The 27,068-nt window shown below is 45.9% G+C and overlaps 1 protein-coding gene across 2 annotated transcripts in view; it reads right to left on the reverse strand.

Moving 5' to 3' along the window:
* XRCC3 (X-ray repair cross complementing 3) overlaps positions 1-27,068 on the reverse strand; it is a 175,263-nt gene that overhangs the window by 144,494 nt on the left and 3,701 nt on the right. For both annotated transcript variants that reach the window (XM_086936657.1, XM_086936656.1), the window contains exon 2: positions 4,963-5,089. The gene's annotated coding sequence lies outside the window, so the exon portion shown is untranslated. The remainder of the gene's footprint in view (positions 1-4,962; positions 5,090-27,068) is intronic.

The following is a 27,068-nucleotide window of genomic DNA, read 5'->3' on the forward strand; positions in this document are numbered from 1 at the left end:
GGCTTAAGATACACGTTAAAAAGAATGGGGCTGATGGAGGAGCCCTGGGGCACTCCCTGGGGCACAGATGCGAATGCGGATTGGAATGGGGGGAGGGACACCGCCTGTCTCCTGTCCCGCAGGTAGGAATGGAACCATAGGAAAGCCGTGCCATCCACCCCGGCCTCACCGAGTCTCTCCAACAGAATCCTATGGTTAACCGTATCGAATGCGGCAGACAGGTCCAGCAGTATCAAAGCTACTGCCTGGCCCCTGTCTGCACGCATACGAAGATCCTCCATGGCTGTCAGGACAGCTGTTTCGGTGCCATGGGCTGGACGAAAGCCAAATTGGAAGTCGTCCAGGATGTGGTTCTGCTCCAGGTGAGTAGAGAGACAGGAGCTGACCCATCGTTCGGCAACTTTTGCTGGGAATGGCAGGAGGGAGATAGGCCGATAGTTCGACAAACATTCAGGCCTTAAGGAGGGCTTTTTCAGCAGCAGGGTGACAAGAGCTTGCTTCCATGGAGTTGGGACATATCCGCAATGCAAGGATTGGTTGCAGATTCTGCGCAGAGTGCCGAAGAGTTCGGTTCCAAAACTTTTCCAAATTTTTGGAGGCAGAGGATCAAGAGGGGAGCCCGAGGTGATTCCGAGCGCCAGTCTTTCAAACTCGGTTTCTGGAATGGGGGGGAATTCCCGCAACCTTACCGTGGGGAGGTGACCTGAATGCGTCAAATCAGAGCCGATGGTACTAGCTCCCGGGTTGTTGGGGCAGCCCAACGGAGGGGAGGTGTTCAGATTGTGGATAATGGTATCGATTTTATCTATAAAGAATGATGCGAGATTATTGCAAAATGCTTGTGTAGGTGGCAGAGTCATTGTGGCACAATCTGGGTGGGTGAGGTTAAACACAACATGTCTCTTCGAGATAGCGCATGCACTGTCCAGCCGAGACCTCAAAATATGGCGATGCTGGGGCACAGGAAGTGAGAGCTAGGGTCAGTAGAAGTGCAAAAAAGGCCATCATAGGAAGGATATGAGCAGAGGGCACGGAAAGTCTCTGGTATTGATAGCCTGCGCATGCATGCTTAACCATCTAGAGGAGGAGACGACTGATACGAACTGTATACTCAGTGAACTGTTACCGGTATTAGACAAGGACTGACTTGATTAAGTTGATTAATCAGTCGGTGCTGGGGTGGGGAAGAGGCAGACCTGGTAAGCTGGGATGCTTTGTACGATGTGTCCTTTCACTGCTTATGGCTGTTGCATACTTATAACAATATAAAAAGTTATTTAAAAAAATGGTGTCGACTCGGTACCTGGCTCTTCAAGGTGAGATTACAAGTGGCACGATGCAGGGCTGTTGAAATTGCTGGGTCTAGCATCGCCGATTCCGGCAAAGTAATTACACCCCCTGCTTCATGCAATTACATGTATTTTGTCTCTAGAATGGGTAATAACATGTGGACAAAGAACTATGAGTCTTTTCCACGTGAGCATTTCCCATTCCGGAGAAAACTGTTCTCCCATTTACTGCTTACCTTTAGCAGGTGGTAAATAGGAGCAGGTGGTCTGAGAGGGTTGTGGGAGAGTACATGGGAAGGGTGGCAAAGAGAAGGGCAGTCATAGCGAAGAGTTTCATGTCACCGTACCTGGTCAAATGGATTGTGTTTCACTAGGGCACTTGCGATCAGGGCTAGCAGTATCTTCCCCCAGAGAGACAATCCTGTCTGACTGATAGTTAGGCCCTAAATAGGGTAGATCTTTGTCCATTAATGAATCATTGAATATAGTCCAGCTTTGATCTATTGACAATAATTTTGTTTTTTTAATAAACAAGTCCTCTCACGTGTTATTTTACATTCTGGTCTTATACACTTTGCATCTTTGACTATACATTTGCTTACAAGTTGCCCAATAATATATATCCAGAAAGCATACTGTTCCAATGTAATTTCAGATTAGAAGACATCCCGCAAAAGTGACGTGTCACATTGTATCTGACATCCCAACTGGGCCTCCCCCATCTGTGACTGTTTTATTTTATTTATTTATTTTTTATTTGAATTTTATATAGCGCATAGCTACCCTCGGGCATCCCAGCGCTTGTTCAGAATGGAAGCAAATGGCAGACAGGCAGATACAGCGGCATCAGATAGGGAAGAGATGGGTTTTCAAAAGTTTACGAAACCTAACAATACACGGCTCTGAACGCAAATTCAGAGGAAGCGCATTCCAGAGAGTGGCAATATTAACAGAGAACCTTCTCCCACGCGTGCGTGCCCTTCTGACTCTAGGAATTTGCAACAAATACTGTTGATCAGAGCGCAAAGCTCTGTTAGACTTATAGGGCACAACTAAATTCCTCAGAATGGGAGGCCCCTTAGCCTGACGCGTTTTGTGCGCTATACAAAGCTACTTAAATGTAATCCTTTCCCGCACCGGGAGCCAATGCTGCGCCTTCAATGCAGGTTTGGCTGACTGCATCCTAGGTGAGCTCGTAAGAAGCCTTGTAGCTGCATTTTGGATTTGCTGAAATTTATTCAGCGTTGCTTCAGGGGAGCCCAGGAAGATGGCGTTACAGTAATCTAACCTAGATACAATAAGCCCCTGAATAAGCAGCTTCTTCGGTGTCAACGGAAGAATGGGCAAAACTTTCCGAGCTGCACGGAGGAGCCCAAAGCAGACTCCTGCCGTTCGTTTTGCCTGAGTCCTAAAGGAGAGATCCTGCTCTAACCAAACCCCAAGACTCTTAATCTCCTCTTTAGGACTGGGGAGGTCGCCTAGACAACTGGGCCAAACAGTCGCGGGGAGTGAGGGTCCTTTATGCCCTAGCAGCATTATTTCGGTCTTTGACCCGTTCAGTTTTAGAGCTGATTCACACATCCAGGTGTAGACTTTGAACATGCAAGAATGCAGCGCATCTGGATTTTCCGTCAGCTGGGATAGAGCCACCACCAGCTGAGTATCGTCAGCATAGCTGACGATTTTAAAACCAAAAGGGGCCACCACATCCTCCAGGGGGGCCATATACACATTGAATAATGTGGGGCTTAGGGATGAGCCCTGTGGCACACCACACTGGAGGGGGATGGATGTCGACCGTTCACCTCCTTCCCAGACCTGGTACGACCAGTCGCTAAAAAATGACGTAAGCCATTTCAAAGCCGCACCTGTAACCCCCAACTCTGACAGCCGATGGATCAACACTTGATGGTTAACAGTGTCGAAAGCCGCACTGAGGTCCAGGAGGATCACTGCCACTGACCCTCCTGAATCCAAAATGCTCCTAGCTTCTTCCACGACTGCCAGCAGGGCGGTGTCAGTGCCCTGACTTGGCCGAAATCCAGTTTGCGAATCACGCAACAGCCCATTGGACTCCAAAAAGTGGGAAAGATGACGATTTACCAACTTTTCAGCAATTTTACCAAGTCCCGGGAGCAGGGAGATGGGCCTGAAATTAGCCAAGTCCGAAGGATCCAGACTCAGCTTTTTCAGGAGGGCTTTCACAACTGCTCTCTTCCAACTAGGTGGTACCAGGCCTTGGGCCAAGGAGGCATTAATAAGATCCATGATAGGGTCAACAATAATAGTTGACGCCTGTTTCAGGATCCTCATGGGAACCGTATCCCTAGGGGAACCACTCTTCATGGAGCCCAGTACTTTACGGACCTCGTCTGCTGATACTGGGCCAAAAGCTTCCAGCTGAACAAGAGCGCCCCTAGGTTGGCTACCAGCGTCTGCTCTCTGGTCCGCCTGAGGCAGGGCACTAAGAATCTTATTTATTTTAGTATGAAAATAGTTCGCCAGCTCCTCACATTTGTCTCCTGGGCTATCGTGGGTTACTGGGGGCTCGGGAACTCTAAGGAGTTCCTTAACCACTCGGAACGTTTCTCTCGAGGAATTCGAGGAGGTATTGATACTCTCCTCAAAGAATTGTGTCTTGGTGCGGCGAAGAGCAGCTTTATACGCTCTTATCGCTGCCCGATATTCCTCTCGATCAGCTTTCCCCCATTCCCTCCTCCAGGCCCACTCCAGCTTCTTACAGCCCTTCCTCAATGTTCTTAGCTCGGGCGTGTACCAGGGGGCAGAGTCCATTCTCTTCTCTCTTTTCAACACTCTTCTTTTAGGAAGAATGACATCAAGGGAGCTAGTCAGCCACTGATCGAAATTCGCGTTCTAAAGCGTTTTAAACGGCAACCGTGTTTTTGCAAACTTATGTACGGTATCATTAATTACTTCTCACAAATTTCCCATTGCATATATATTCCATATTTTTGCCCACTACACTTGTAAAGATTGGGCTAATTGTTGTTTCCAGAACAGACCAATAGAAAGTCTAGTTGTCAAAAGCAGGTGAGCAATTAGTTTGTCCATTGGAGTCCTGATTAAATACCGTCAACGCAAGGGTCCACCAATAACAAAAATAACTTGTTTCTTTATGTTTAGTGTAGTGTTACACGAAGATGTTCAAGTTACTTCTAATAATGTTATTTACAAACATATTACATAATACTTTTTCCTCTACATATTGCAGGAACGTATCCCTGGGGTGTATTCTTGACATAAACAGAAAAATGTCTATACTTCTAGTATATTTGGAGAACACTTGTTGGTAGTCCACACTATAGATGTAGATCTGGGATACGTATAATTAATTATAATATGTGATTGTTTCTAAGCACATACATAGTTCAAAGTACCTTGTAGTTTTACCTTCAGTGGTTCCACTAATTCACACACGTGTGTCTAATATATCGCTTTACTATTTATTTTTACAGTAAAAACAATAACCTAATTCTCCATATATTTTCCAACGATGGTACTGGATGTTGTATAACAATAAACAATGTCAAAAAGTAGTAATGGAAAGATATAGGATTATTTCTAATTTTTTGAGAATCTTCAATTTAAGAGTTTGAAAAATTTACTTGATTTGCTGTTACTGAATTTTAAATATTTTCTAAAAGGCACTCACCAACGTGATTAAGTGCATACTGATGTCTTCCTTGTCGTTCTTAAGCGATTCATTCCGATCTATAGATTTCCCCTGCTTAATCTATACATCGCGTGACTTTTCATATGACTGTACACATGCACAAACACTGTGAGAGAAAGAACAACATTCATTATGAAAAAGCACAGAGTTATATCGCAATCATGACAAATAACATGCAATGCATAGCATAACTATAGGCAAGTCTGACCAGCTAGCCTACCTTCACACCTGTCCACTTGGAAGTGGGACACATAAATGCGAGTTAAGATGGACCAGGATTAGAGAAAGTGAAAGAAGGCGTTTCAGTTGAACACTTGTGTTAAGAGCTGCAACAGGACATATCTGTGGATGGGATCTCCTGCACATGCTAGGCACCATTCCTGACCGTCAACTAACAAACCTCAGAGAAATGTTTGGACCTTCAAGGGTTAAACAACTATTTAATAATTGTAATTGCATTGTTCTTAAAAGTATTTGTTTGATATGCAAAAGACAATTTAGTCAGTTCAGAGGTAAACTGTATTGATGACTGAAAAGGACTGCGCTTGATCATAAAAAATAAAAAAAGATTGTCTGATCTTTTTATTGGCTTTCGTGGTTATACAGGAGACATTTGTTTCCAATTATTGAGTATTGTTACATTACAGGGGTGCGGAATGTACATACAGTAAGGGCATTTGGTAATGTCCGCAACATCTAATCGGTGGTTTACGTTTACTGATTGACAGAGTACATGCATTTCAGACGTGAACCTGCTATTCAATCAAAAAGTGTGAGGGGAACCCCTGTACATACGTCAAGCAACCATGAATACTGGGAAATTGGTAGGTGCCATTATCCCTTGCGTATGTTATGTGGGCACAGGCGTCCAGGAAACTGCACATCATTGAGCATAACATTTTTTCATAACTTATGCTGGTGTCTGCGAGTACGCAGGAAGATAAAAGTCATCAGGGATGCACCCCTGGGCTAATTTTTTAGAGTGAATGGTAGAAGCAATGTTCAGAAGTGCATACTGTCTGTCGGAGGTGCTATCCCATTCAGCCATTATCGCATGCACTGAATGAATTGTTGTGTGGACTTCTTTCAATTTAGCTTCTGCTGTTCAAGAATCCCATCATACCTTCAAATGACAGAACTGTCCAATCTATGCTGTCCACCCTTTTGTACCGCTTTTGGCCGCCATAAGTGTGGCAGGGTATGCTCAGACGTGAGTCCCTTGCTCACTTTGCCACTGGATTCAAGCAAGCCGGGCTGAAGACGGCTGGAATGCCAGAAACCGGTCCTCGGAAGCTTGTTTCCGGTCCAGGGAAGACATGGCTTGGCAGTTCGGGCTGGACTGTTCCCATGAGGCACAGGGTCAGACTGATTTGCATATAGCCATGTCTGAACTGGGGTGGCAGAGTGGGCTAAAGAACGGTGATGGATTAAACCCAGATTTTTTGACTGGGTGTGAGTGTTTGATTGGTTCAGATGCTCCGTCCATCACCACCCCCTTTTGTACTGTCCACTCTTTTTATGCAGATCTCCTAGAAAGACAGTCACTATCAATTTCCCTTTGATCATCCCACCAACTAGCCCAGGTGGTTTCTGCCAGGTAGTAAGACTCTTTGTCAGATGAGTGTGGCACAAAGAAATTCCTTCCAACTGGCTTCCTTTTTTTCCTGCCACCCCTCCTCAGAACGAATCGGCCCTCATAACTTTAAATGCTCAAGCTTTCCTTTAGTGTGGGTTATCAGCAAACATTGAAATGGCCAGGCCCTACAGTTATCAAGATGCTATAATGCCAGTTCAGTTTCTGTCTGTGGTATGATGTCAGATAGTTTCTCTCATCTTTCTGGCAATGAGACGCCAATATTCGTGATATCTCCTGCCCATCCAAGCAACCCAACACGAGGTTGGCTGCTCCTTGTCTCGGTCCAGATGCAAGTTAGATCTTTGATCTCCTCAAAACGGGGAAATCACCAACACTGGTTCACTGGGGCATTAGTTTTCCACTTAGCACTTATTCGTTTTGTTTTATGCTAGACACGACAATGGTTAGTATCACTCCTAAGCCAAGTGGGAAAGTACTTTTCAGGGGAACTGAGCAAGCCTCCAAACAGCAAAAAAATGACATAGATGCGTTACCACATTTCCCATACAAGGACATCATTTTGAATATTTTTTTTAATCACTTTTACTGGCATTGTGTTATAAATGAAAAAAAATTACATGGAGGAATAAATTAAAATATTGTGCACTGTATAGGTAACAAACTATTAATGACCTGACTGGGAATAGAGAAGGGGCCTGATTCATCCTATGTTCCTGCCATAACCTAGTGAGACAGTGTCTGCTTTCACAAACAATTCCATACAGATTACAAAGCAAATAATAAAAAAAAGGGAACTAGGCCAGAAGCCGGGTAGTCACAATACCAATCACGCTTCATAGGAGGATCAACTATTACTCCCAAACTCCACCCCCTCCATGGAGCGCATGGACACGGGGCACATTAGGTGCAACCGGGGTGTATCAGCTGTATCAACAGAGTTACTGTCAGAAGGAGAGAGAGAGAGAAGCAGGAAAGTTATGGGTGTGAGCTCCTCATTCAAAGAGGATTCCATCTTGGTGGAAGCACAATATCAGGGAACGACATTGCTGAATCAAACAGCCCAAGTCTGGACACAGTGTGATCATGTCCCCTCTTTAGTTACTGAGGGGTGTCTATGGTGGCATAGGTATCCGTTGGTATTTGGCACTGTGTTAGGAGTCATATATTTAGTAATTAAAAAGCTATGGATAAAACAGCGCTGCACCGTGTGCACCAGGTAAGGGAAATCGTGCCTGGGATTTACTTTTGGAAGAGCCATCTTTTTTTCCTTCGCTATACTCCGGGAAGGACCAGCCACAGTGGTTTCTTCTAGTGAAAAGCAAGGTAGCCAATGAGACAGTCACTGCACCGCTACATATAGTGCTCGAAATTGTGGAACCCCAACTCCTGCCGCTCAATGGGGAGGTGCAGATTGATCAGGGTGACCATCCGACAACCACAGCCCCAGAGAAGATCTCCCAGGAGCGCGCCTAAATCCCGAATTTCCAGGTAAGGAAACCAGGGATAATACCATCATCACCTTGGACTGGGTTAAGCGTCCAATGGTAGCAAGTGGGAGCACCATCCAAAAGGCCTCCTGAGCTCTAAGGGCGCTCACTGCCCTGGGGCAGGTTCCAGTTTAAAAGGTCACCTTCAGAGTGAATAACATGGATGCCCAGGTAGCAAAATGAAGCCCCATCCCAAGTATCGGGGACCAGCCAAGGGTTAAGTTGAGCAGATGGTTCTACTGGGACAATGGGGCAAACAAGACATCTATGAACTAGTTAGGAAGCCGGGAGATGCCCTGAACTCAATGAGGGTGTGGGTGATGCCAGAATGCTATCCGTTAGCTTTAAGGTAAAGCAGGATATCATCAGCAGAAAGCGAGACCGCATGAATCCTGTCTACCTGTGGGATTCCCACTCACCTTCCTCCAACCACAGCCATACGGCCAACGGCTCCATCACCAGCATGAAATGGAGGGGGGATGTTTTGTTCCTCCCCACCAAGGCCGGACTGGGTACCGAAACCAGCCCTGGCAAACTGCTTGGCCGCATCTCCCTGGGGGGTTTAGGGAGTGCTTCCAAGCTGTTTGTTAGGGCCGGTTTTGGACGATTTTGTAACAGGGGGCTGATATTTCCGACCCTGGTAAAAAAAAAAAAAACGACCCCCCCCACACCCCCCCCGCTGGGGTTTAAAACCAGCCCCCACCTTAGCGGTCCACCGTGGAAACGCCCTGTGCCCGCTATGGCCAGTCCGGCCCCGCTCCCCACCCACCCAAACGGACCATAGCAGTAGGATGCATGTATAGTAATTTTTCTGAATCATACAAGGAAAAAACACCTGCCTCAACGGGTGGGAGCTCTCTCTTGGCTGTTGGCTGAACAAGTATCAACAATATCATCCCACTAATGAAAGCACTGTTCACTGAACGAACTGTCAGATAAAATGCAGTTTAGAACGAATACAATCAGCAAAGACTTTAAAGAAAACTTCAAATGAAGTCAGTTAATTGATTTTGTAGAGATTTCATATGTCAGAGGATATTCCTACTAACACAACATTTCTTCAGGGTGTCTTGTGATAGAAGATCGTATTTGGCAAGTGACCCACAGTTTGGATCAAGGAAAACAAACCACCTTCCAGACCCTAATAAGTTTGGAATTCTTGCTGATGACCACTGTAAACACTCAAACCTTCCTCAAGTATCTGAATCATCTACAAACTGCTAAACCCTGCTCTTTATTGTGGCATTTGATTTCACTACATTTTTGAACAAGGGCTCGACCAACTACAAAATGAAATCTATAACTAATAATATGTATGTCTGTATTTGTAAAGCACAACTGGTTCTCCAAAGGGGATTATGGCTCTGTACGTGAATAATGAGCAAAGACAGGAGCACTAAAGATATCCAAGTCACTGATTTTTCAAGTTTTCAAAGACTTTCGAAACTGGAAATGAGAAGACAGGGATCTAATAGTGATGGAGTGAATTCCAGTGTTTAGCCACCAAGTAATAGAAAGCATGACCCCCGTGATGGGACTTCCTGATCTTGGCCAGCAAAGGAGGTCTATGTGGGTAGAGAAAAGGTGAGGGCTTGCATTTAAGGATGAAACATGCTTTGAAAATACAGAGGATCAAATTTGAAGAAAACTTAATGACAAATGAATAAGGCTTTAAACAAAATGTCTTTCTAAACATGCAACCAATCCAATTTGGGCAGAAGTTGAGAGATTGACGAATTCCTCAGAAGGTTATACAGGACGTGAGCAGCAGTGTTCTGTATCATGCAAAGTTGCATCATAGATGTCTTTGGCAAGCCAAGGTAAAGTCAACTTCCATAGTCGAGGTGAGAAATGAAGATAGAATGAATGGTGGTTTTCCTGCAACTCTCATGAAGGAGAGGCAGGATTTTGTGCACTAAACGAATAAAGTAAAACACGAGGCAGCCGTGAAAGCCATTTGCAGGGACAAGGCTTGTAGACAATACCCCAATTCTTTTTAACTGAGTTGGAAGGTTAGGTGGTGTGGCCACCACAAGGAAGTCAAAACTTGGGCTGGGGGGACTTCAAACAATCATGACTCCGGTCTTGTCCGAATTCAATTTGAGCAAATTATTCCTCATTTAACAGACCATATGGAGAAAAAAAATGCAGAATTGGACCTGGGCAGTTTTCAAGCATCCTGTGCAACATTCCGTCTATCATCTTGTGTGTTTTGCTGTTCACCCTATGTGGGAAGGTTATGCCCAGACATGGGTCCCGTGCTCACTAAGCCACTGGAGTCAAGCTATCCTGGCTGATGACGGCTGATAGACAGAAACCGGTCCTAGGATGCTTGATTTCGGTCCAGGTAAGACATGCCTTAGCAGTTCGGGCTGGACTGTTCCCATGAGGCACAGGGTCAAGACTGATTTACCTATGGCCATGTCTGAACTGGGGTGGCTTGATGAGCAAAATAACCGTGGATTAAACCCAGATCTGTAACTGGGGGTGAATGTTTTGCCATTGTGCAACATTCCGTCCATCATCTTGTGTGTTTTGCTGTTCACCCTAAGTGGGAAGGGTATGCCTAGACGTGGGTCCCATGCTCACTAAGCCACTGGAGTCAAGCTATCCTGGGAGATGACGGCTGATAGCCAGAAACCGGTCCTAGGATGCTTGATTCCGGTCCAGGGAAGACATGGCTTGGCATGGCCATGTCTGAACTGGGGTGGCTGAGTGAGCTAAAGAATGGTGATGGATTAAACCCAGATCGGTTGACTGGGGGATGAGTGTTTGATTTGCTCAAACGCTCCGCCCATCATCCCTTTTAGCATCGCTTCATAATAACATACTGGCTGCCAAATGTCTTTGGGTCTGGATGTGGGAAGTTGCAATGTGTGAAAAGTGTGAGGTCCGAGCGCACTGACGTTCCTTTTGTGGTTTATATTTTCGATATGCCACTTTCGTCAATTTCAGAGCGTGCTAAATAGAGTGGTGCCTCTTGTCGTAGGCGTCTTAACTGAAAATCACAATGTAGTGCTTCCCATCAAGACGTGAGAGCATCCCCTGGTGCACAGCTCATAGCTACTTCTGGCTATCCCAGAGTTCCTCCAAAATTCACTCCAAAAATAATAATATTTCACTTATTATAAATTTATTTCATTCATAAATTTTTCAAGAGTTCATATTTCATTTGCAATTGTTTTCTTCTTCTTCTTCTTCTTCTTCTTATTATTATTATTATTTAGTCACTTGTAAAGCGCAAACAGCTACCCCCAACGGAGGTGTCCCGGCGCTGACAACGTGTGAAGTCTTAGAGGGTCCATCAGAGAATTCCGTCAGGCTAGATCCGAGAGAAGAACCAGGTTTTGAGTTTCCTGCGGAACACAGCCTCAGATGAGAGGAATCTGAGTTCTTCTGGAAGTGAGTTCCACAATCTGGAAGTGGCCACGGCAAAAGCCCTACCACCTGTGCGAGTCAGACGAAAGCGTGGGCAGAACATAAGGCCAAGATGGTTGGATCTGAGATCCCTTGTTGCAAGAGACCGCCTGATTCTGTGCCTTAAGAATGCCGGGCCACGACCATTGAGAGCTCTGAAGGCAAAGACCAAGGCCTTAAACTGGATGCGATATCTCACAGGTAGCCAATGGAGTTTGGCCAGGTGAGGTGAAATCGAGTGGCGATAAGGGATGTTGCAAATCAGCCGGGCCGCCGAATTCTGCACGATTTGCAGCCGGTTAATGAGATATGCAGGGGCGCTGACATAAAGACTGTTTGAATAATCCAGATGGGATGTGATTAGTGCATGTACTACTGTTCTGCGGGACTCAAAGGGCAAGAAAGGGATAATTTTTTTAATCATTCAGAGTTTTCCGAAACAAGATGATGAAACCTTATTAATTGGAGTCTTGCAGGACAGCGCTGCGTCAAATTGAAAGCCCAGATTGCGAGCAGCTTGAACAGGCACAGGAGGGGGATTAAGTTGAGATGGCCACCAAATGTTGGAGGGAATGGCAGATTTTTGATTAAAAAATAGCACCTCCGTCTTGTCAGTATTTAATTTTAAATTGTTGGTGGACATCCATGAGGCGATGTTAACCAGACAGTGGCGAAAGCGGGCCAGGGAGCTGTCAGAGTGATCCTTAAAAGAAAACACTTTTAATCAGATTAGATTGTAATCACTTTAAATCCATTAGTCCAATGCATTTCGGTCGTTGTCGACCTTCATCAGGGACAATCAGCTGAAACAAGGTATAGTAGTACACATATCAATCGTCAATCAAATCTCAATAACATAATCCCTGTACAGTTTTACAAAAACCTTATAAGCCAACATTGTGTTCAAACTCGTGTTGATGCGTGATTCCCCCAGTGCATAGGTGTTACGTAACGTGAATATCACAAAACTGATAATAATAATGCCAACTAGGCACTCACATGTGCTCATGTTCAAAAGTTCTTCAATAATGCACAACTGAAAAATAAGGAGAGCAAACGGCGCGCTTTACATGAAACTCTTTTAGGTATTAGTTATAGTTTATAAGAAAACGATATGCTCACAGTAAAATTGACTTACATATCAGACGGAAAACGCCTTTAGCAATCATCATTTCCTCATTCCAAATGTTGCTGGCATTAGCAAAGTGTCTAACCAATAGCATTACTTTTCTTAGCATCAGTGTCAACTCGAATAAGATGATTAACTCTTATTGGCTAGTATCCCGGTCACATGATCGGAAAACTGGCCAATGAGAGGGCTGCTATACTCATGCTGATCAATGAGACACTTGCTCTGTGCACAATAAAGTTTTCTACGTTTCAAGTCATAGAATAGCGGTTATCACGCTGGCTTATAGATTAATTAAATATAAAGATAAATGAAAATAAACAAACAAAACAATCCGAATGATATGCATAATCAATAAGAAGGATGTCCAAACATACATTCGCGTAGGCAAGGCTGAAGCACCTGGGTGTTTTATCATGTTCCAAAAAGAGTGTCTGTACAGTTCAAAATTATCATGTGTCTTTAAAGATAGCATGTAAATTCAGTGCGATCATTAAGCCCGAATGGCTTATGGGAGTTCAGTAGGTACATCCAATTAATTTCCCTTTGGAGGAGAAAACGATTATTATCACGTCCTTCTATCTTTTCAATTATTTCCAGAATCAAAAATTGCAGTGCGGCACGTTGTGTTTCTCTTCTTTGAAATGCATGGCCACTGTCGATTTAACGTTTCCGGTCCTAATGTTAGACTTGTGTTCATTGAGTCTTATTTTTATCTTACGTGTGGTCTTCCCCACATATACTTGCCCGCAGGGACATTTTAACATATATATTGCATTTGCTGTGTCACAGGTGGCATTTACGTGCAATTTAATGGTGTGTCCTTTCATCGGATGCCTCACTGTATTACCCCTCATAATGTTATTGCAGTGTCCACATTGTAGGCAAGGTCTAGTACCTCGAAAACACGTCTCTTTTGACCTCTTTTGTTTCAATAGCTCCCCTAGATTTTTGCCCCTGGTGAAGGCAAAAATAGGTTGTTGTTCAAAAGCATGTTCAAAGTCAGGTTCCGCTCGTAGAATATTCCAATGATTTCGAATGATCTTTTTGAATTTGTAACTCGTCGTGGAGTACTTGGACACAATTGTCATCCTTTCTTCTTTCTTTTTGGGTCGTGTTTTCAATAGATCTCTTCTAGGTATGCAACTCACTTTTTCTATAGATTGTTTTATTAAATTATCAGGATATCCTCTGTTGCAAAATCTTTCTCCCATGGTTTTCAATGTACTTTCTACCTTGTCCTTGTTTGAAGTGATTCTTTTGGCTCTCATCATTTGAGATGTGGGTAGATGTAATTTTAATGGCTCCGGATGAAAACTACTAAAATGAAGGGTATTGTTCCTGTCTGTCTCTTTGCGATACATTTCTGTTTCTATTTTCCCTTGGTGCCAGTTGACTCGGACATCCAAGAACGTGATGGAAGTTTTTGATATCTCCCAAGTGAGTTGTATTCTTTCATTTTTTGTATTTAATTCCAACAGTGCATTCTGCAGAGTTTCTTCAGTGTTTTTCCAAAGGATAAAAATATCATCGATGTAGCGTACTATCATCTTTAAATTGTCTGTCCATGTGGGGTTGCTTAGTATTAGTTGTTCTTCATATGCTTTCATATATATGTTAGCATATACTGGGGCGGCACAGTTGCCCATCAAAGTCCCTACCAATTGTTGGCACCAAGTGTCATCCATTTTGGAAAAAGCTATGATAGAGTGTAAAAACTATGAGTTCCATCAGGAACACTTGCATAGGTTGATCGTAATCCGTAGATATAATTGCTTCTTCCATAGCTTCAATTCCAGCTCCATGAGGTATTGCAGTATACAAAGATTTTACAAAGATTGCAATGTGAAGTTGCAATGAGCCACAGTATATCATATCCTTCAGATAACCGCTATTGATAAGTCAATGCTTACTCCCCCAGTAGAGCGCCAGCCAGCGCTTAGCTAGTAGCAAGGCAATCACAGTGTAGTGCCAAACACGGAGCTGTAGGGGTCTGACATTAGCAAGTAGGGTGGCCTGGATCAATAGCAGCACCAGTTATGGTAGAAATTAGATTAAGACAATAGGGCAGGTCACGACGAGATGTATGAAGTCTGCGTTATCATTGCTGCACTTCGGGCATTCGTGTGACCATGTGGGATAAATTTTTGCTAGCCCCTGTGTTGTAGTGAATGCTTGATGTAAATAATTGTAATATAGCAGTTCATGCCCATGGTTGGGAGGTATAAGTTTTGCTTGTGTGCAACAGTAGTGCCATGACTTATCCGAGATTGGGTGTCCCATGTCGCACTTCCATGCTGCCTGGGTCCTCCCATCACCTCCTGGCTTCAAGGCGACGCAAACTTGGTAGAACCTGGAGACCAATCGCGACCCCTCGGTAGTGGTAATCACTAATGTCAAAGGTGGGAAGTCCTCCTGTAATTTAGGATACGAAGGTAATCGGTTACGTAGTGTATTTTGAAGGCGACGGAGTATAAAGTGGTCCATATGCGTGCCAGCACCATTGTCAGCATGCGTGAGAACATCTTCCAAGGAATAGATCCCCCATTGTGTGGAGATTATGAGCCTGCAGTGTATGTTGCATGGGTTTTTCCAGTGTGAGGGGGTAGCCATGGGTTATCTGATATTGCAGGAGAGTAAAGCAACCCATCTCCCAGGTAGCTGCAAAGTTGCACTCATGCTCAACTGGTAGTGGAGAGTATTTGAATATATGCAGGATCCCTCTGTATGCCTTGTGGTAGAATGGAGGATAGAGGAGTCTGTCCAGATGGGTCTCTCTCTCGCTTTGAGTAAGGCAAGAGAGCAACCAGTAGCATGAAGTGACATTGTGCCGCCAGAAAATACAACTGTAGATCCGGCACATCAAATCCATCTCATTCGTAAGAGATACCATCTGAATCTGGGTCTGCAGCCGGCCCTGATAAGCCAGATCTGGAGGTTTTTTAAAGTGGCAAAAAAACTATTAGTTGGATTGGTATGTTCGTAAAGAAATATAAAAACCGGGGAGGACTAAAACATTAATAATCAATCAATAAATAAATCAATCAGTTCATTTGTAAAGTGCGCTACCTACCCGTGAGGGTCTCAAGGCGCTGGGAGGGGGGGCGGGGGGGCTGCTACTGATTGAAGAACCGGGTTTTAGAACCCAGCAGCGCCAGGGAAAACGCTCGAAGTCTTCGGATTCCCCTGCCTCGGCAAACAGAGACACGGGACACTTCTCGATGACGTCAAAGACCAAAGTTTATTGGCTGCAACCAGGAGCAGAGGTCTACGAAGCACAAAACAGGTGGTTCGCTAGAGACTGCACAATTTCAATGAGCGGAGCATGGTCTTTTATGCCAAAAATCACATTCCAAAGTAGCATCGGTTACATACAAACTAACCAATCACAGTGTGACATTTCAAAAGTAGCGCATGACGACAATCCCATTTTCCGTTGTCCAGCCCACCAGAAATGACCAAACACATTCCAATATCCTGTTGGATCAGGCCGGACAAACCCATCATAAAACCTCAACCCAAATCAGTGATTATGTCGTAAAGGAAGGAGCAGAAACAGATGAGAAGCAAGATAGAAAGGTGGGTGCAGTGTACTGTAAACTCAGCAATGTCCTGCTCTTTGATCTTTATCTGACCAGCTGCTTAACAAGGAACTGGCTCAGCGAGGTCAGCCTCGGGCAAGGGAGTCAGTTCGGCCAGGTCATTCAGAAGTCAGCTAAGGTGTACGTGTCACAAGGACTCGCTCGGCCACAGTCATCGGCCTATGTGAGGGCAACCACACAAAATGGCTGCCGTACACAAAATGGAACCCGAGGGTTCAAACGAAATCCCCGAATACGTAGTGTTCTCATTGATCGATTAAGACGAAAACACTCGTACACACCGCACTCATAATTTGCGGTCCGCTGACACCAAAATCGTCTATTTCCAACGACCTTTATTGAACGGGTTCGGAAGCACCGAACCACAGGCCCTCGAACTACGGAACTACAGAGCCTCCTTTTGCCCTTACATAGGCAACAAACCCAAACCCATGTCAATCTGAATCTAGGACTATCTTCATCAGATCATCGATATGTTGCTGTAGCATCATCCTATTACTTAGTACCTTTCTCTGGACAGGTCTCCTTGCACACGAAGTAGCACAGAGGCCACAAATCGCAGGAGCACACTGTACACAGAGACAGAACAGGAAAAGGATAGCTAAGATCATCCCAATGACCATCCGAATCTTCCATCCCCAAGTGGATATCAATCCCCAAAACCATCCCATCAATGACCAATCTCCTTTGTCTATATGTACAGAATCGGAGATCTTATGTAGCTTGGAAATGGCCTGGAAGACTGACGGAGCGTTATCTGGAATGAAAACACAGCAGCTCTATTGAATCAGTTTACACACTCCACCTCGGTCTGCAAGTATGACGTCAAGAGCAACTCTATTCTGAAGTGTCATAAGTCGATCCGACTGAAGCTCAGCAGTCAAGTTGCTAAGGGCACCGGTAGTTTCGACTATGGTGGACTCAACCACTCTCGTCAACTGGCGAATGTTCCTGCTGTTAGCCATCGGTCCCCAGAATGGCATAAAACCCTTAAAGAAATCTCCCAACTCTTGTCCTGCGGTATCTTCCTGACTGAAGACACCTCTAGCAACTCTCGTCTTATGGTAATCTGCCACAGCTGTAAAAGTGGGAAGCAACAGGAAAGAAACAAAACATGTGCCCGAAAAGTCAGGGGGCAACCATGTATACGCTTTGTCATAGCAAATGAAATAGGTACCCTTAGCTGCTAGAAACGCTGGGGAAGTCTGAGACGTAAATACATAAGTCTCAGTGCAGATACTCTTCCCTAACTGAGCTTTCGGATTCTTGCCATTACCCTGCAGACAATAGCGACCCTGATGGGGCACTATCCAAATCGGTGGAGAACTTTTCGCACGCTGGTTAGCACTCAGACTAACTCCATATCCAGTAACGTCCCAACCACTATATGGTTGTTTCTCATCTTTCGGAATAGACTCAACCGCATTAGTCCCTTTAACCATGTCAACTATACCTCTAGCCAAAGCACTATTCTTCGGGTTGTCTTTCGGTGAACGTAGGGGATAGACACAGTGGGCATAAATGAACATCGTTCTATATGCCCAAATAGAACCATTAAGGCTGAAAGGCAAAACCAAGTACGGGATACCTTTACCGGTCGTATGGGGCATTAGGCCACAAATCCAACAATTTGTCGTGTTCATAACAAGCTGGTGTTGGTGCAAAAGTTGAATAAAGGAATTATTGGCAAATTCCAATCTTCTAACTACTTCATGTTCGGGCAGAGGGTGAAATGAATGAGAAGAAATAGTAGGGGAAGGTGTAGGTTGCACAGTGCGTATGAACGTCACTTTAAAAGAGAATGTCACACAACCAACTAAAAATATCATCAAACTCAGTAGCAATAATAAACATAGTATTAAAAATCTATTTCGGGTGATTAGTTTGCATATCTTGCTCTTAAAACTTATTGCCTTAACAGGTCTCTCCAACTCGAAGAACTCCATCCTCACTAAATATGCTGCTCGCGGTGGTAGGGTGTTCTATGCTAAGGAATGCCTCTGTAAGCCCAGGGCAACTCCCTTAGGCCAACCAGAACCGTTGACCTATTGTCTCAGGCTTGCACTCCAAAGACTTGTCAACCGCGACCCTACAGCTGAACCCGGATGGCGGTTCGAAAAACAAAAATCAGTAGTTCCTCGGAGGAGAGTTAACCTGCAAACAGAAAAATCATAAAAACTTCATTTATTTTTATTTGTCCATGACTCTCGTCGCAAATTATAACGGTTTTTGCCAGGCAATGTCTGTTCCTTAAACAAGCGTTCAGGCTCGGTAGTGTTCAATCAATTCAAAGGAGGCACAGCTTCTTGCAGAAGATCGTCACTTTCTTTCTCAGTGTTCGTTCTAATCAAACGGGCATCGCTGAATGGCAGAAAACGAGGCACAGTTTCAGTCTCAGAGTCTGGAAGTCCGTTCTGGACCCACCGGTCGTACGGTAAGGGCAACGGAGCCCGTTTGCAATGTACGCCGTGGATCCAATTTTTCTTGCCTTGCACTCGGACTGCAGAACGTGTAGATAGTAAAACTAGGTGCGGTCCTGTCCAGAGGGGCTGCTCATTCTTGCTCCACTGAAAATTCTTCACAAATATCCAGGCACCGGGTTCAATGGCGTGACCTGGATCTTCAGAAGCCTGTGGTAGACTATTGTGAACCTGTTGGTGTAAGACACGCAGTTTAGCCACAAAGTCTTCATATAAGTAATAATCTTACCAGGAAGTTCAGTAATCAAATCCTCAGGCTTAGCGCCACCTACTTGTCTATTATCGGCATCTCTAAGATTAACCCATGTCTCATCTAATTCATCCGCATGATCGGTATGACGAATCTTACTCCAAATAGGCTCTGGAACAACATTCCCAAACAACATGTCTATATCTGCCAAATTCATGACACACAAACCCACAGTCTGAGTTAGCTCCTTGTAGTATCCTGCTGGATTTTTGCGCGGATCAGGCAAAGTCTGTTTAAGTGCTAAGACTTCAGGACGCTTCCAAGGAACATGTACCCAAACACGCTGAAAGTGTGCAGGAATAGGCGGATTAACAGTTGCATCAGTAGGTCTCCAAACTGGAGGAACCTCACGCATCGGATACTGACGCGCATTTCTCCTAACTGACGAATCAGGCTCAAACAGTCGCTCAGAAGGAGTGTCATTTCGGAATGACAATAACGTCGCAACAGCTTTCTGAATCTCAAGAGGACCCACAATGGTCCCTTTCGCAAACTCGGAACGTATTCGGTACAACTCAGAAGGAGCTTGTCCCGCTTCTTTAATCCACTGTTCATGAAGGAACACACACATCATCTCAAAGACGTACCGTTGCTTTGGTGCTTCCCATTGATGGAAAACATCCATAATACCCTCAAGGTCATACTGTGTAGAATGTGTAACCCATTTACGCGCCATGTGATCCAACACTGTCCTTTCATTAGCATCAGGCAACTGACTACGCGACTGTCTACGCTCGACTACAGGAGACATACCAAATGATCCCAAAAGAGGAGAAAAGAGAATAGAAACTGCTGCAGTCATTCTTTGTCTAGCAGAAGGAGAAGGTGACAGAATAAGGGAAGACGGAACAACATTAGAAGAACCCAAAGTCGGAACAGGAGGAGTAGACAAAACAGGCGTAGTAGTAGCAGACGAAGGAGGTAGCAAAGGTGGTGGCCCTTGAGAAGGCTGCACCAAAGGAATAGGAGCCAACGGAAGAGGAGCTGGCTGTGGAGGAATCGCAGGTGGCAAAGCAACCGGAGGTTGCGCAGCTACAACTGACGGCGGTGGTGCCGTAGCATTCTGTGCATAAGGAGGTGGCGAACTCAATAGATGCGACATTAAAGGATCTTTTGCAAGATCTTTCTTTTCTTCCTGCTCTTTAGGCGGCAAAACTGGGTAGCACTTATCTACCGCTAACTTCCTGATCCTAAGCATCTGTTCGCTCTCTTGCTCTTCCTCATTATCCCTAAACTGCATAGCAGCTTGCACCATTGACAAACCTCGTTCTCGTTTATTCTTCTTCGCTAATTTAATTTCTTTCTGTTTGGCTTCTTTGCGCCATATGCGAAAAGAGTCAAACATTGCCGGCCGGGCTTTCTTCTTGAACAGTTTAACTTCGAGATTATCTAAAATCTCTGTTTCAAAGCTATCATAATGGGGCCACTGTAGGACACCGTCTTTTCTCGTGTATTTTACCCAGATGTCATTATATCCGATGGGGCCCACACCATGTTTTACATAGAGCTCATAGGTCGGAGTTCCAATCGGAGGAACCGGACACGAATCCTCCAACCGGGAATCCCTAGAACAACCACAACCAAATATCTTTCTAAGTCTGCTAAGACCAGGCATATTCGCTCACTAGTCTAGCTTCAAACTTCAAGGGAAATCTCAAAACGATAGTCTCGTGAATACACGAGTCCCTCGGCTTTAGGGCCTGCAGGTACCAAATCAAAGCGATCCTCGAAGGGATACCAAAACAAACTAAGGACTGGGAGACGCTCCACTCATACTTAACTGAAATGTCGATGGCGTCACCAGAAGACCCGTCTATCGTCTCGCTCTACAAATCCTCTATGGCTCCAAGACAGGGCGACAGTCAGGGCAGCAGTCCTTTGTAACCGTCGGAAAGCGGGGAACCTCGCAGCAAAGACTTTCGGACCACGACGACATACAGGGGTCGATGAAGTGGCAGGCCTTCCTCCAGAATTTCCACACGAAGCTCCTCACGATCTTCGGGCTTGGACCGGTACCGCTGAAGTCGCCCCACGTTGGGCGCCAACTGAAGAACCGGGTTTTAGAACCCAGCAGCGCCAGGGAAAACGCTTGAAGTCTTCGGATTCCCCTGCCTCTGCAAACAGAGACACGGGACACTTCTCGATGACGTCAAAGACCAAAGTTTATTGGCTGCAACCAGGAACAGAGGTCTACGAAGCACAACACAGGTGGTTCGCTAGAGACTGCACAATTTCAACGAGCGGAGCATGGTCTTTTATGCCAAAAATCACATTCCAAAGTAGCATCGGTTACATACAAACTAACCAATCACAGTGTGACATTTCAAAAGTAGTGCATGACGACAATCCCATTTTCCGTTGTCCAGCCCACCAGAAATGACCAAACACATTCCAATATCCTGTTGGATCAGGCCGGACAAACCCATCATAAAACCTCAACCCAAATCAGTGATTATGTCGTAAAGAAAGGAGCAGAAACAGATGAGAAGCAAGATAGAAAGGTGGGTGCAGTGTACTGTAAACTCAGCAATGTCCTGCTCTTTGATCTTTATCTGACCAGCTGCTTAACAAGGAACTGGCTCAGCGAGGTCAGCCTCGGGCAAGGGAGTCAGTTCGGCCAGGTCATTCAGAAGTCAGCTAAGGTGTACGTGTCCCAAGGACTCGCTCGGCCGCAGTCATCGGCCTATCTGAGGGCAACCACACAAAATGGCTGCCGTACACAAAATGGAACCCGAGGGTTCAAACGAAATCCCCGAATACGTAGTGTTCTCATTGATCGATTAAGACGAAAACACTCGTACACACCGCACTCGTGATTTGCAGTCTGCTGACACCAAAATCGTCTATTTCCGACGACCTTTATTGAACTGGTTCGGAAGCACCGAACCACAGACCCTCGAACTACGGAACTACATGATCAAAAAGCCAGGTCTTGAGAAGTCTTCTGAAGGCCAGCAGGTCCTGGGTCTGTCGTAGGCTTGTAGGGAGGGTGTTCCAGGTCTTGGCGGTGAGGTAGGAGAAGGATCCGCCACCGGCGGTGGTTTTCCGAATGCGAGGGATTGTGGCGAGGGCGAGGTTGGTCGAGCGGAGGTTGCGGGTGGGGGTGTAGAAGCAGAGTCGGCGTTGAGGTATGCTGGTCTGGCATTGTGTAGAGCTTTGTGTGCATGGATGAGGACTTAGAAGGGGATCCTGTTGTTGGTGGAGAGCCAGTGCAGGCCTCTTAGGTGTGGTGTGATGTGGCTGTGTCGGGGGATATCGAGGATCAGTCGTGCCGAGGCGTTCTGGATGCCTTGCAGCTGTCTCAGGAGCTTGGTTGTTGTTCCTGCGTAGAGGGCGTTCCCGTAATCCAGTCTGCTGGTGACGAGGGCCTGGGTGACTGTTTTTCTCGTGTCGGAGGGGATCCATTTGAAGATCCGGCGGAGCATTCGGAGGGTGTTGAAGCAGGAAGCAGAGACGGCGTTGACCTGCTTGGTCATGGAGAGGGAGGAGTCGAGGATGACCCCCAGGTTACGTGCGTGGTCGGTGGGTTCTGGGGCTGTTCCTAGTGATGTTGCCCACCAGGAGTCATCCCAGGCTGAGGGGGTGGGGCCGAGGATGAGAACCTCCGTTTTGTCAGAATTCAGCTTCAGCCTGCTGTCCTTCATTCATTCGGCGACGGCCTTCATTCCTCTGTGTAGGTTGGTTTTGGCAGTGTGGGGGTCTTCGGTGAGGGATATGATCAGCTGGGTGTCGTCGGCGTAGGAGTTGATGTTGAATCTATGTTTTCGGGCGACGTGGGCGAGTGGTGCCATGTAGATATTGAACAGCGTCGGGCTGAGTGATGATCCCTGTGGGACGCCACAGATGATCTTGGTCGTCTTGGAGCGGAAGGGTGGGAGGCGGACGCTCTGGGTTCTGCCGGAGAGGAAGGATGTGGTCCAGGCCGGGGCCTTCTCTTGGATTCCGGCGTCATGGAGGCGTGCTGTTAGGGTGCGGTGGAATAATAGCAATGCGCCCTACCATTGATAGCGGTAATTTGATCCAGAGCTCAGTTTGCGTGGATAGCTTGGCCACAGTTCAGGTTGATCACCATCTCCTTCTGTAGTATAATGTCTAGGTATTTAGTAGTTGTCGTCGCACCAGGAAAGAGAATACTCCGAGAGGGCCCCCAATCGTATAATTTCGCGAATAATGGGGGCCAAGTTAGCGGCTGGGTCTCTGATAAATAGTAATATAACATCCGCACACATGGAAACCAGAAGGGATCCATGTCGGAACCGCAAGCCCAGATATTTGGTTAATGGCCTTTATTTGTCCACATTTTCAGGTCTCGCTCATCCCCTGCAGTATTGGCCTATTATGTGTATCCTTCCTTTAAAGGCTTTTTATCTTTGTGTTGGCGCTTTATTTTATTTTTGTGCCGGCTGCAGCATTTTGTAAAGAATGTTCCTTTTTTGTTGCTTTAGTTACATAATCATATGTGCGATGTATTGTACGCTGCCACTGTTTTGACTAACATAGTATAGCATGCACTTTTTGTACATAAAATCCTTTTTCCCCCGTTTATTTAAAACAACTTTCACAGGCTAATTCAAAGCCTATTAGCCATGACAAACATTTGTTAACTCTTCACATTTTGTAAACGTGGCCACTGTTGCGTCATGCTTATTTTTCTTGCAGACTCCATTTTTGTTCTCGTAATTTTCCTTTCTTTCTGTGTTTGTTTAAGGAGTATGCAATACCCTTATTCCAGACGCAAGATTTTACTTAGTTTAATTAGGGGCGGAGTGAATTTCTATTTTTTGCTTTCTGTTTGTACACTCTTATTTATATGCAGGCTTGACAAATTTTGCACATAGAATCAAAATGAGCTCCATTCTATATTCCTTGTGTATACTGTCCCAAAAACACTGAGATTTGCACATATTGGGGCAGGGAACGCCCCCCTACATGGATCAAGACATTCTAAGTCCTCTAGACAGTTCTGCTAGCTGCTTCTCTGGTCCCATCTGTAATTCCACTTTCCAAGTCCTCTAGGTAGTGGTGCTAGCTGCTTCTCTGGTCCTAGTGGTAATTCCTCACTCTAAATCCTTCAGACAGTGCTGCCAGCTGCTACTCTGGTCCAATCTGTAATTCCTCGTTCTAAGTCTTCTAGCCAGTACTGAAGCTGTGCCTCTGGTTCCAGTGGTAATTCCTCATGCTAAGTCCTCTAGGCAATGCTGCAGGGGTCTCTCTGTTGAAGGTAATTCCTCAATCTAAATCCTCTAGGCAGTGCTGCTAGCTGCTTCTCTGGTCCAGTTGGTTAATTCCTCTTTCTACGTCCTCTAAGCAGTGCTGCAGTATGCTTCCCTGGTCCCAGTGGTAATTCCTCATTCGAAGTCCTCTAAGCAGTGCTGCAGCTGTGCCTCTTGTCCCATCAGTAATTCCTCATTCCAACTCCTCTACGCAGTGTTGCTAGCTGCTTTTCTGGTCCCAGTGGTAATTCCTCATTCTAAGTCCTCTAGACAGTGCTGCTAGCTGCTACTCTGGTCCCGTCTGTAATTTCTCATTCCAAGTCTTCCAGACAATGCTGCTACTCTGATCCCGTTGATAATTCCCCATTCTAAGTCCTCTAGACAGTGCTGCTAGCAGTTTTTTTGTTCCCAGTGGTAATTCCTCATTCTTAGTCCTTTAGGCAGTGCTGCTAGCTGCTTATCTGGTCCCGTCTGTAATTTCACATTCTAAGCCCTCTAGACAGTGCTGCTAGCAGCTTTCTGGTCTCATCAATAATTCCTCTTTCTAAGTCCTCTAGACAGTGCTGCAGCAGCTTTTCTGTTCCCGTCAGTAATTCACACATTTTAAGTCTTCTAGGCAGTGCTGCGTATGTCTGTCTGTTACCAGTGGTAGTTCCTCATTATTGGTCCTCTAGGGAGTGCTGTGTCTCTGGTCCCGTTGGTAATTCCTCAATCTTAATCGCCTAGAAAGTGCTGCTAGCTGTTTCTCTGGTCTTCTTGGTAATTCCTCATTCTAAATCCTGTAGACAGTGCTGCTAGCTGCCTCTCTGAAATCCTCTAAGTGCTGCAGCTGCTTCTCTGCTCCTGTGGGTAATTCTCACATTTTAAGAGCTATAGGCAGTGATCCAGCTGCTTCTTTAGTCAGCCCTGCCAAGTACCAGGCATCAGACTAACGCATTTCAGTGGTCTGCATCACTACACTGAAATGGAAAGTCATGCATAATAGCTCCTCCTCAGCTGTCAAGCCGAGGTGGGGCTAGTAATCCTGCATAATACAGTGAAAGTAAAACTGGAGTGGTAGGGCGCAATGCGCGCTGCTACCGGCAGGCTTAGGGCTCCCGGCTGGCTCAGTCTGCAGTTCTAAGCTGCTGCACTGTAACAGAATTTAGACACGCACCCCTGCATTAGTAGGCGGGACCGGACGTCCTGCTGCCACTTGTGGCAGCCCGATCGGGCCGCTACAGCTAATGATTAAGGTTTTTTTTTTCACAACTGTTTTATTGAATGATTAGGCAGAGCTTAAATACAGTTCTCCACAATCAGGAGGGCGCTGTCGGATGGCAGACATATGTCAAGGTGTATTCCAACCCAATCACTCAAAACGCCCCCCGCCCGCCCCCCCTCCACCACCCCAACTACCCAGGGCCCCAACTACCCACCCCTTATCCCACCCTAACCCAATGCACGTGATCACAATCAACCTCAATATATGAATAGAGTACAGCAATCGTTGAGTGTCCCCCTAGGCCTGGAGGTCCCCATCTGCAGGCAGTCCATCGTCCGAGTCCACTGGGGGCTCCAGAGTTAACCCCCTGTAATCCGCCCACCGTTTCCATATCTTGAAATGTTTCCGGGGGCATCCCCTGGCTTCAAACACAGGTAGCTCTAACCCCATGCAGTAATCCAGGCCCGCTTTCCAGGCACTCAGTGGGGGAGCACGCTCACCCTTCCATGCCCTCGCCAGGTCTCGCTTGGCCACTACCAGGCCCAACAACAAAAGGTGGCGTTTGTAGATGTTCCCACCCACATTCTCCAAGATATGCAGGAGACCCAACCTGGGCGTACGGGGAAGGTCCCACCCCAGCACCTCTGACAAACAGCTCCAAACACCGTTCCAGAACCGAGTCAGACCCACACAGGACCACACCGTATGCAATAGCGTGCCTCTCTCAGTCCCACAACGCAGGCATTCCGGAGTCGCAATTAGGCCAGCCTTCCATAGTCTCTCCATAGTGTAATAGGCCCTGTGCAGATATTTAAATTGTATGAAGCGGAGTCGCACGGCAATGGCAGCCCCACGGGGGGGATTCCAGGGCCTCCCTCCAATCATCTTCGTCCAATGGGCCAATGTCCGTTTCCCAGGATTCTTTCAGCGATTGTAGGGAAGAGGAGCAGTGAGTGACCAATGTTTGGTAGATTCGGGATACTTTTTTATCCCCAAGGTCTCCCATGAAGAGCTTGGCTTCCACTGGACTAAATTCAGGGAGCTGATCCAAGCCAACCAAACTAGGTGCAAGCGCATGACGGAATTGTAGGTATTTAAAGAATTGGGTCTTGGGCATATGGAATTCAGCGCTAAGGTCTTGGAAGGACTTGAGCGTAACCCCGGTAAGAACATGTCCAAGCGAGGAAATTCCGATAGAATCCCAGCCACCAAACCCCGTCAGCGAGGCCAGTGCGGGGAGCTGTCCATTTTTCCACAGTGGGGTTTCTGCATGATTAAGGTTTTGCTAGTTAGTTTTAATATGGCACAGGCAACGCTTCTCATACCATGTTGTTGTGCCGTGGGCATTTTATCTGATTGATCCAGCGAAAGGACCATTCACCCAACCCCACCAGCGGCACTGAAGGGATTAGAATGAAGTACCTGCTGCTTGTTGCAGAGGAAGAGCCAGGGGCCGGGCATAGAGCGTGAGTAGTCAGACCCATTTTTACAGCACCCCCTCTGCTGACACATAGGAGACGGAAAATGTTTTTTTAGTTCAGGAAATGCTGGGTAAACTGACAAGCTACGATTACAGACAGCACACCTCATGATTTCAAAATCAGGAATTTAGCCAATCGTTGTATCCCACCTTTATGGCGGGAGTGAACTGGTAATCAAAAATAGGCATCCCCGCATTTGGAATGCAGATAGTGTCTGATTTGAAA

Source organism: Lissotriton vulgaris, chromosome 9 (assembly GCF_964263255.1).
Source record: "Lissotriton vulgaris chromosome 9, aLisVul1.2, whole genome shotgun sequence".
In the NCBI taxonomy this organism is placed as follows: Eukaryota; Metazoa; Chordata; class Amphibia; order Caudata; family Salamandridae; genus Lissotriton; species Lissotriton vulgaris.